Genomic DNA, 12,393 nt, shown 5'->3' with positions numbered 1-12,393 from the left:
TATATGGGAAACTTGTCCAAACTCAACCTTGTTGGGAAAGGGATTGTTCAATTTTAGAGGGAGAATGAAAAAATAATTCCACTTCATGATGTGTTATATGTGCCAGGTTTAGGTATGAATTTGATTTCTATATCTGTTCTTCAAGATAGGGGGTATAATGTACTCTTTAAAGGGACAAATGTGTTGATTAAGCACAAGGATTGGAAATCACCCATAACTATTGGAGTTAGGAGTGGTCGCCTTTAGGGTCTGTTTGGTTCCTGGAAGATGACAGGAATTGGCTTTTTCAAAACCTAGATTTAAAAATTTGTGCGTTTGTTTCAAAATTTGCAAAATGGAATTAGCATACGGGACTTCCAATTTTGTCTCAAAACCAGGTTTTCCAACTTCCTAAAAAAAGTAGGAATTGAAAATCAAAACCTCATTTTGTTTTTTAAGGAGTGTAAAAACAATAGATTGGACTACTTTTTGAAATTTGTCTTCAACTCCAAGCTTAGGCATAAAAATGTGTCTTCACACACATCTTCCAATTGAAACAAACAGTTTCAATAAAATCTCAAAAATCGAAATGAAGATATACAAAACCTTGATTTGGCTAAACCAAGGTTTGTAGAAATCTAGGTTTTTTAAATTCTACGAACCAAACGGACCCTTATAGATTATAGTTTGATACTCCTAAGGCAATCATGAGCAACAATAATCCTAGAGATCTTGGAGAGCTATGGCATAGGAGGATGGTCCATATTCATCATGGAGCACTTAGATTGCTTCGTGAGACAGTGATATCTGTTTCAAAGGTGAGCACAGAGCATGACAATGTATGTAAGAGATGTGTGTTGGGGAAGTTTGCAAAAGCATCTTTTTCAAAGAGTGACACCAGATCTAAGGGTGTTCTTGATCTAGTACATTCAGATGTTTGTGGACCGATGTCGATGAAATCTCTTAGAAGATATGAGTACTATGTTACTTTTATTGATGATTTCTCTAGAAAGACTTGGATATACTTCTTGAAGACTAAGGATGAAGTTTTAAGTTGATTCCAAGAGTTCAAGGCTCTGGTGGAGAATTCGACAGGAAAGAAGATAAAGGTTCTTCAGTTAGACAATGGAGGCGAGTACAAAGGAAATGTCTTCCAGGAGTTTTGTGCCGGAGAAGGAAACAAGAGAGAATGGACTGTTCCTTACAATCCATAGCAGAATGGAGTTGTTGAGAGGAAGAACCATTCTATATCAGAGGCAGCAAGAGCTATGCTACATGACCAGGACATGCCCCATTACTTATGGGCAGAGGCGTGTAATAAAACAGTCTACATCCAGAATAGAGTTCCACACAAGGTGCTAGGGAAGATGATACCAGAGGAAGCTTTCACAGGGAAGAAGCTAGATGTTAGTCACTTCAGGATATTCAAGAGTTTGGCATATTGTCATATTCTTGGAGATACACGTACAAAGTTAGATCAAACTACAGAGAGGGGGTACTTTGTTGGGTAGAGTGAGACCTCAAAGGCATATAGGATTTTCATTCCGAAGACTAAAAGAATAATTGTCAGACGTAATGTCAAGTTCATGGAGGACAAGGCATTTAGGAGATCGAGATATTTGCTAGTAGATGATCAGAGTGAGTAGCCAACAGAAGCTCCAAGACCAAGTCAAGGGCAAAAAAGCTCAAGTACAGTTACAAGTACAAGTGTAGACTCAGTTAGTGAAGATTCACAGAGTATGGAGCAATAAGTGCAACAGGAAATGCATCTAGAAGACTTAGAGGTTGACATTTCATCCTCTACAGTTGGCAGTGGGAACCATGAGGTTCCAGATACATAAAGGGATACTCAGGAGTTTGTGGGAGCTCCTAGGAAGAGTACTAGACAGCGAAGACAACTAGCCAAGTTTATTGACTATGTGGCATTAGTTAGTCAGTTGGTAGATAGTGAGCCTTCTAGCTATCAGGAAGCTGTAGAACATCAAGTATGGTTAGATTCTATGGTTGAGAAATATTTTTCAATAATGCAGAATGATGTGTGGGAGGTAGTACCTAAACCAACAGATAGGGCTATAGTTGGATCATGCTGGATCTATAAGATAAAGCATGGTGTAGATGGTAGCATCGAGAAATACAAGGCAAGATTCATGGAAAAGGGATTCTCTCAGAAGTAGGGAATAGACTATGAGGAGACATTTGCTTCAGTCGCCAAGTATACTTCTATACGAGCTGTAATCTCACTTGCAGCATAGATGGGATGGAAAATCCATCAAATGGATCTCAAGACAGCATTCCTTAATGGTGATTTGAAGGAGGAGGTATACATAGAACAACCGGAAGGCTTTGTAACACACAACAAAGAGACCTACATGTGCAGATTGAAGAAAGCATTGTACGTACTCAAGCAGGCTCCTAGAGCGCGATATGAGCGCAGTGATACATATTTGTAGAAAATGGGCTTTGTGAAGAGTGAAGCAGATGCTAACCTCTACTACTTGGTGTTTGGGGATGAGATTCTCATTCTTGTTCTTTATGTGGATGACCTATTTCTTACAGGTTCACTAGGGCTCATAGTGGATTGCAAGACGAACTTTGCAGAAGAGTTCGAGATGAAGAATTTAGGACTTATGCACTACTTTCTTGGCATGGAAGTGTGGTAGACAGATGGGGAGATTTTCCTTGGTCAAGGGAAATATTGCATTGAAATCTTGAAGAAATTCAAGATGGAGGATTGCAAAGCCATGTCTACACCCATGATTATGAATTGAAGGAAGGTACATACATCTAAGGAGAAGGATGTAGATCTCACTTTATATAGACAATTGATTGGTTCGCTTATGTATTTGGTCAAGACTAGGCCAGATATAACATTTGTAGTTAACTCTCTTAGTCAGTTCATGGTTGAACCAAAGAGAATGCATTGGATAGAAACTAAGCATGTGCTACATTACTTGCATGGTATAGTTGAGTATGGGATCAGATATGTTCGAGGTGAAGGTATCAAGTTGATAGGCTATACTGACATAGATTAGGTAGGAAGTACAATAGACAAAAGGAGCACTTCAGGGTGTTGTTTCAGCTTGGGATCAGGAGTTGTTTCATGGTTCAACAAGAAGCAAAAGCCTATGGCTCTGAGTTCAGCAGAAGCAGAATACATAGCAGCTAGCATGACGACATGTGAATTTATATGGCTTCAGAAGTTGTTAATAGTTTTATTTTCTTAGAAGGTTGAAACTATTGTGATACACTATGATAATCAGAGTTGCATCAAGTTGTTTGAGAATCCAGTGTTTCATGATAGGTCTAAGCATATAGATATCAAATATCACTTCATCAGAGATTGTGTATAAAGGGGAGTTTTTCAGCTACAGTACATACCTATAGAGGAGCAGGTAGCACATTTTGACTAAGGTATTGGGGAAGGAAAAATTTATCTTCTTCAGAGATAAGTTAGGTGTCTTGCAGAACAACTTCCTTGCTAAAAGGGAGTGTTAGTTTTGTTAGCTTTGGACAGCTGTTCGTCCATTTGCTATTATTTAGCAAGTAATTATTTTGCTAAGTAATTGGTTAGATTAGAAACACATATTTGTTAATTAATTGACCACTTTTGGAAACTACTAGAAACTAACTTGGTTAGGGTTGTTAAGTTGTTTTGATCTCAACCGTCAATTGTAAATCAATCTCAGCCATTGGTTTACCAACAGGAGTAGTATAAAAGGAGGTCAAGTGGGCATTTGGAGAACATGAAGTTTGGAGAAACATTTGCAATGCTAGCAAATGAGTTTGTAAGTTTGCAGTGTTAGCAAATAGTCTTGCAGTGTTAGCAAGGGTGCAGTGTTAGCATGAGAATAGCAGTGGGGAATATCAGCAGGATAAATTAGGAGGTTGTTGAAAATCTACCAGTAAGAGGCAATGAATTTTGTATCTCTTGATTTGCTGAAGTTTAATATGATTTCTCATCTGTAGAACTGGTTTTCCCTTAAGGGTTTTTCTAGGGACAATTTGTTCAAAAATATTGTGTTCATTGTGTTGCGCATTTCTTTCTATATTTTATAAGTGAAGTTGCAGTTGTGTTATTTTTTGATATTAGCTGGAAATTTATTGTTAGCAGTTTAATAATCGTTTATGATAGGAAATTAATAATTAGTGATTGCAATAGTTAAATTTTTCACATACACACACAGCAGGGCGTGCTCGACTGCTCATTCTTACCAATATTTCCCCTTCACCCGCTCCTTTAGCAATGACATTGAATCCATCGTACTGCTCTATTACTAACAAGGTTGGTGCTTGCAATTAACGTGGGAGCTTGGGCTTGCACGCATTCACTCCCTCTCCACTTCTTATTCACACACTATTTCAAGCCTTCAAGCTGTTTTGGAGTCCATTTCAGTACGATGTCCTGGAGAAAATACATAAATAAAAGTCATCAGGTTTCCTCCACTATAAATACTGCATTAAGTTCAACAACATGTTTCCTGTTAAGAATACGATAGTGGCCATTCATTTCACTTCTCAAGACAGCGGGAAAAGGGAATTTGCACGATCCACGTGCAATGTTCACAATCCCCATTGGAAGATAGCTTTGCATAACAAAGATTGATCGACTACGCCCTAACTCGTCACCAGTACCTATGGTCCACCATAATCGTTCAATTTATGTTTCTATAAATTTTGCAGAGCTTACTAAACAAAAAGTTTTCTTCATCTCAATTTTGGTCAGAAACAGTAATAATTACACATTTATTTTAGGAAGTATTATTTGGTTTGTCTAGTTATTATTATGAAATATGGTATTACAGAGTTGAATTCTAATAATAACAAGGACGCATAGCATCTAGTTCCTGCCAATGTAGAAATTGATTTAAATTTTATAGTCAAAGTGTCACCTATTGTTATTGTATGAGGTATACACTTAAACTACAAATTTGATTTTTGAAAATTTTGTTTTATTTGCAATTGCAATAGTAAAATGGTTATTATGCATTTTCTCATAGTATATTTAACAAATATATATAAATGCAATAAATTAAAAAAAAATTGTGAATAAATTAATTTCCATATGTTACATATCTACCATGCAAAAAATGGCATTGAGAGTAGCTTAACCAAAGTGAAAAGGGAAGTATTTAATGATTTTCTAGGTGTCATGAAATGGGGAACAAAATTACTACTAAATATCTAAAATAAATTAGAGTAAATGTTATTTTTATAATACATTAAAAGCATAACTACTTTTAATAATATATTTATATTAAAAATTAGATTTTTTTTATAAACTTGCTTAAGTATATGCTAATTTTATTTTTAAATAAATATATTATATTGCAAGTATACATGTAATCAATTTTGTTTGTAAAATGATTATTCACAAATCTTTTTTCTTTCTATTAATTTATAATTTAAATTATAAAATATCTTGATAAAATCTAATAAAATTATTAAAATTAGATCTTAATTAAATTCTAAGAAAATCAGATAAATAACCCAAAAGAATATATATATATATATATATATATATATATATATATATATATATATATATATATATATATATATATATATATTCCTAAGCAAATTAATATAAAGTATTTGAAGTTTTTTCAAACAAAAATTCCTTTAAGAATGAAAAAAAGTTTGAAAATAAAAGGCATTGATTTGGTAAATATCATTTCTAATTAAAGAATTTGAAGATATTTATAGACATTGTCATGGTACATATTTATTATTTGGTACATATTTATTATTTTAATGTAGATGGTTTTTAATTAAAAAATCTTTAAAATTCTATATATTTAAGTGAATATCATCTCTAGCCAATAGTGGCATGTTGTGATGGTTAAGTTGTTGTGTTGTTATCCTTGCCATCAAGGTTCAAATCTCATGGGGATGAGGTACCCCATTTGTGGCCTCATTGGTTCATAGCTCCAGGTCAAAGCATTTACCCCTCTTAATTTAAAAAAAAAAAGTGAATATCATCTCTTATTAAAGTATTTGAAGATATTCATAGACGGTAGGTACATATTAATTATTTTAATGTAAATGGTTTTGAATAAAATAAAAAATTTGGAAATGTTATATATATTTAATTGAATTATCATCTCTTATTAAAGAATTTGAAGATATTCATTGACATTGTGAGATGGTTGAGGTGGTTGATACATATTTATTATTTTGATTTTAATCTTGGTACTTGTCATTTTCACAATAGTGGAATACTTTTAAAGTGATTTTTTTATTTTTGTGCACAAAAAAGAAAAACAATACTGTAGCATACATTAGCCAATGAGATTGTGAAAAACTATATAATTTCATAAAGTTTTTGAAAAATAAATTGTTTTGATTGGAAAATCAAATTGAAAAGTGGCATTCAATGAATGCTATAGTATCCTGCCATGGCAGGAACTAATAATTACAATATCTCAACATACTTAACATGGAACTATCTTCTATTCATTTAAATAATTTAAAGAAGAAAATAATATTTAATGCATATCTATAGTAAGACACATCAATTTATAAATCAAAATATATAAGATATTGAAATAATATTATAACTTGAACTATAATACATCATCTATAGTATGAATAAATGATATATAATGTAAAAAATTATTTTAGTATTAAACTAAAGATTAAAAATTAAAAACCTAAAAACTAAAAGAACCAACACAATAGATGAAAGCTTAGTGACAATGTCTTACTTTTTTATTTATTAATCAATGATTGAGTGTATGAGCATCTCTCATATGGACATAGCACAAATTTTGGAGGTGCAAATAATTGCACCTATGTCCTCTATCTCCTTCATCCAATCACTCAGAATCTAGTTTTGCAGTGTAATAGCTATATCTCAACTTATGTATATGATTTTTGGGATCTAGGACCTGTTTCGAAACCCCAAAGGAATCCCAAGGATTCTAGGCTCTAGTTGGTAAGGACAAGGAGTGTCCTTGAATTATCATGGATGTGGTACATCCCTACCTGGGACCTATTTTTTATCTTCTTCCTAGCTCTCATGTCTGAATTATTCTAGGGTGTTGACTTCTAGGAGGGCCATCATGCAGGATTAAGTTAATTTTGAGCCCTTTATAAACCCCTCCATTTGCTCCATTTTGCATCTATTCAACCATTCAAGGCATTCAAGCAATCTCTTTATTGAAGACCGATGATACATGCATTCAACCCATTAAAGGATTTCATGCAATATCTTCCATAGTACATTCAACATTCAAGATCACCCTTCATACTTCAAGATTCTTTGTTGCATCTTCTCCATTCATCCTATCGAGGTCTACATTCATTCCTAAGATAGATTTCAAGCACATATATTCATTATGATTTTGGTATTAATTTGTCTTCCTTTCCTAGGGTTTTTGAGATTGAGTCAAGGCTATTTCATTTGCATACTCGATTACATTCTAAATTCAAGAGAATTGTCATGGATCTACATTGCTTTGTGTTAAATCTACACCAGTACTAGTTGTCATCATTTCAACTTCTATTTCAATTCAAGGTTAGTTCCTAAACTTGGGTTTGATCGAGGAATCTCCTCCACCCCCGCCCATCCCCCTCCAAAACAACAAATATAAAATCTTTATTTAGAAGGTTTCAAATTTAGGATTGGCAAATATATTGCAGATCGAGATGCCATTTTCATCATTTTGTAGAACTACAAAATTAGATTCAGGGTCAAGTATAGTCAATAGAGGCTATAGAAGTCACACTCACACTAATTAGGGCCACCGTAATGAGGAAATTGGTCCTACCAAATGATTTCTAAGCTTTATCCTCCTTGTTGTTTTCATATTAGAGTGTGGGACTTAAAAGCTTTAGAGCTTTTTTGGTAACTTTTTTTCAACTTTGTATCTCGTGAGATATATCATCTTCCTCTTTTCCATTTCCATACACTTTACAATCTCATCATATCTTTATATTTAAGCTTTATATTGCATATCTACATTATTAAAACCCTATTAAGGTGGAGATGAGAGGGAAATGAATTCAAGTAATTCATCCTTTTGCATTAGGTTACTGATTGGCACCTCTTCTTGTATTGATCCAACATATCTTAAGAGGCGGATCTTTCTTTTCACCCTTTAAAATGTATTAGGATGGTTGATTATATTTATCCCTACACAATTTATATTAATTTTTTTTCTAATTGGTAAATTCTTATGAAATTAATAATAAAACCATCTAACCTTTATATTTAATCAATTCTTGTGGGTCTTTTTTCGTAGCATATGTGAGGTATCCTATGCTTGTGGGTCTTTTCTTTATGTCTATGTATGGTGTTTTATATATTTCTTATGAGTTTTAGATCAATCAAAAAGCATTACGTTGAGCTCAATGAACATTACAATATTGTACTGTACAATACTTTTGACATGGACTTTTATGGGGTTCAGGAAAATATGTGCTAATGAAATTCATATCAAAGGAAAGTAAGAAAAATGTGACATATAATCTCAATATTATTCTCATGCCTATTCATATACATAAAGTTCAATATTGTTTAATTATTTAGGGGTTTTATGTAGTTTCTAATAATGTAAATTGTATTTTCAAGAGTTAAATATAAAAAAAATTTATTGGTGTATATGAAAATTAAATTATAGTTAGAAAGAATAAGAACTAAAAATATGTTTTTCTATAAGTGGGTGGCAGAAAAAACTTATTACACCAAAAGGTAAATGTAGTCAACAATGATATTGATATCAATTTCTAAACCAAAATTTAAAATTAGATAACCAAATTTATCTTATTTACAAAATAATACACAAATCAACAATTTCTTTGTACTTCATTCATAGGATTTGAGTAGAACTCATTCATCTTCTTTTTTTAAAATTTCAAAAGAGGTAAAATTGAGTAAACATCTACTTGTACCAATAAGAGCAATAACTATATAATTTGGATTCTATTAAAATACTAGACTTATATTAGACAAAATAAAACTCTATCTAAAAGATCTTATACTTTATAGAACTCCTACTTTGAAGTCTTCCACAAGGAATTTTTTTATTGTAGGATGAAAAAATATACTATATAAATTAGCATATAGAATATTACTTAATATGTCTCAAGAAACAAAAAAAAGTACATAAGAGAAATTTTAGGGGTTATTGTGTGGTTTCAATAACTTAAGTCATAGTTAGAACAGTAAAATTTCCATGAAACCTCATAAATTTGTTAATAGAAGATGAGCTAAGCATGTCATTTGCATACTCAATTACATTCTAAATTCAAGAGAATTGTAATGGATTGACATACATGGGTACATTTGGTGGCTTAGTTCCTTGTTTGTAGATGATATTAGTAATTTCACCAATAGCTCCATTAACATGTCCTACTTATATCCAAATGTTTTTGTAAACATTACACATTGTCCTATACAAAGTAGCACACGCTTCTCCAATTGTTCGTCATACACCTCACTCCCATCTTTTCTTTCACAATTTATTGTTGTGCTTATTCTGATAGGGTGATTCAATAGTTTCAACATCTTTTTATTGTGTACTTTCACTGTGTCATTTATAGATAATAAATGTATAGACCTATCAAATTGTTTGTTCTTGTCTATATTTAAGTTAATTTCTATACAACTCATTAGAAGCTCCCAATCATATTGTGTAGGGTTTGAATCTCATGTATTGTACAAAAGATGGAGGAATTCTACTTGTGTTATACTTTCGCCTTGTTGCCAAAAAATAGCTTGTAGTATAATGACCATAGTGAATTGCTCCCAAAGTAACTTAGTGCTTGAATGTGATGTATAAATTGGCTTATTTGTAATAGGGGGTAGTTGTGCAAGATCACCGGACAAGATAATAGTTAATCCACTAAAGTGTACATGTTTTTGATTAGGAAAAGCCTATTGTGGTCATCTATCAGTTTTAAGTAGGAGCTTCAGACTTAAGAAACTCATCTCATCAATAATTATGTACTTGATATATTTTAATTCTTCCTGGAGTGCTATTAATGCTTGTCCTTGTAATGGTTACATGTCTTTGGTGGGAATTCTAATCTGTGAATGTATTTCTTATTGATGTACTAGTCTAGTGTTTGAAATGTAGTTGTTTCTACTTGTAGTTTTCAATTATGCACAACTAACACCATGGTAAGGATCTATGCTAGATGTGTATCCTAAGGGTGTAATCTTTTGCTGAGATAATGGGTGTTGAACACATTGCATAATATTGTTATATTTTATTATGTAATGTTGTACCTAGATGGACGTGCAACATGTAAAGATTTCCATGGAATATTCTTGATGAGTTGTATTGTAACATTGTGAAAATATTTTATGTAATTATTTAATATTGGGAAAAAGAATTAAATGCCCAATATTAAATGTGGGGTTAGTGGGTTAGGTAGCACATGGTTTTAGCACATGATTTATGTAATACCACTTAGTGGTTTTGTGGGACTTGCTACTATATAAGTAGCCACAAGGGTAGTTGTTGTAGAGAGAGTGACAAGGAGAAGACAAAAGGCAAGAGTTGAGCGGGACAAGGCTTGACAAGTTAGCCAAGGGAGCATTTGTGAAGGTTGAAAGCATGGCATGGGATGTGTGGATTCATGCTTGTTCACATAGTTTGTTCGGTTGTGACTATGGCCATGAAGGCTTCCATGGTTGTATGGCAATGGTATTTTTTGCTAAATAATACATGGTGATGGATGCTTTTGGAGGCTGGGTTTTTCCCTCGATGAGGGTTTTCCAGGGTATATCTTGTGTCACAATTTTGTGGGTATGTTGTATATTCTCTTGCATGTGGATTTTAATTCTGTATTTATTTCAGATCTATTATGGGTTATGTGAAAATGGCAGTTATATTCTTTGTTGCCAAGTTTCCTTACAAGTGGTATCAAAGCTATGGTTTTATTGTTGTAACCCTAGATTGAATCCATGGGAATGCATGAGAGGATAAAAGAAAAGGGCAAGATATATGAATGATTTATTGCAGATCTGAGAGTTTTGGATTTGCTATTATGATGGGATGTTAAAAGATTTGGGCATGTGAAATTGTTGGACAAAAAGATTTTTTTCGGATGTTTTATTTAAATGAGGGTTTTGGGGGGTAGCTTGCAGAAATGACCTCCTGGGTAAAAACAAACCTCACCATTGGATCCGGGTCGACATTTCCATAAATTTTGATATATAATATGCCCTAGTTTGGCCATGTTAAGAGGAAATGAAAGAGTTTTTTGGTTTTAGCCCATGATGGCCGTCAAATTTAATTCCGTCGGAATTTTCGTCACTGGAAAAAATAAAAAATGAAAAATCGTACTGAAAATGGTAAAAAGACTGTCTTAGTAAAACGGCCATAACTTTCTCTCAGAATATCAGATTTCAGAGTTCTTATAGGCGTTGGAAAGCTAATTCAGAGCACTACAAGATGGTGTAGGTTTGGTTCTATGATTTTGAATTTTTTTCAAGTTTTAAGAGCCCTAAAGTCAGATGTTATTTATTTTGAGCACGAATTAGGGCATAACTTGGACATACGAAGTCAGATTTTGGACTTCGAGTAGTCAATAGAAAGCTCTTGGAGAGCTCTACACATTGGTTCAGATTTGGTGTAGGTTTGGCATGATTTATTTATTGATATATTGATCTGAACAGTTTATAGGGATATTTTGACTATGGTAACATTGTGAGTTTATGGCATTGGAGATTTAAGAGTTCATGTCATTGTATACTCAGTTCATATTTCAGATTGGTCTCATGATGATATGGTTATCAGTGTTTAGTTTGGATATGTATGATGACTTGTTGGGTCTACAAGTTGTGCAGTGTTGTAAGCGGTCTATACTTACAAATTGTATTTATAGCTTGGTTATGGGTTGTCTTTGCCCATTGATCTTTCATTATTGATGCATATTCAGATTGGTGGCTTGGATTTGGGTTGTCTATGCCCTAAGTCACATGATTTTATGATTTTATCTTCATGTAGAAGGGATGAGATGTTGTTACTAGGTACAGTCATGGCAGAGGATTGTGGTTGACTATGCTGACAGATTGGACATATTGAGAGCCAGATGCTCGGTTCATGGATGTGATCATGGTGTCATGGATTTTGACATGACATGATTGGTTATATAGGTATATCCTTTGATGTTCATTAGCTTGGATTTCTGATTCAGTTATGGTGGTATATCTTCTTGGTTGAGGATCATGGTTATTTGGTTTCTTTTGAGGAGCTCATGATGTGAACTTTGTGTTCTTTGATAGTTTGATGCCTTGGTTGATTCTCATGGTTAGAGGATGAGTTTTCATCATGATGTCATGGATAGCTTGGATACACGGTTTAGTGGGAGCTTGTGACAGTGATGGGGTGACAGTGCAGGATTAGTTCCTAGTTTGATTTGGATCTTCATATAGGAGATGGATTTTATGATGCCATAGGTGAC

This window comes from Cupressus sempervirens, chromosome 7, assembly GCF_028749045.1.
Source record: "Cupressus sempervirens isolate cs-2001-9-10 chromosome 7, ASM2874904v1, whole genome shotgun sequence".
NCBI lineage: Eukaryota > Viridiplantae > Streptophyta > Pinopsida > Cupressales > Cupressaceae > Cupressus > Cupressus sempervirens.
The sequence above is the reverse complement of the archived record's forward strand: the minus strand, read 5'-3'. Positions refer to the sequence as shown.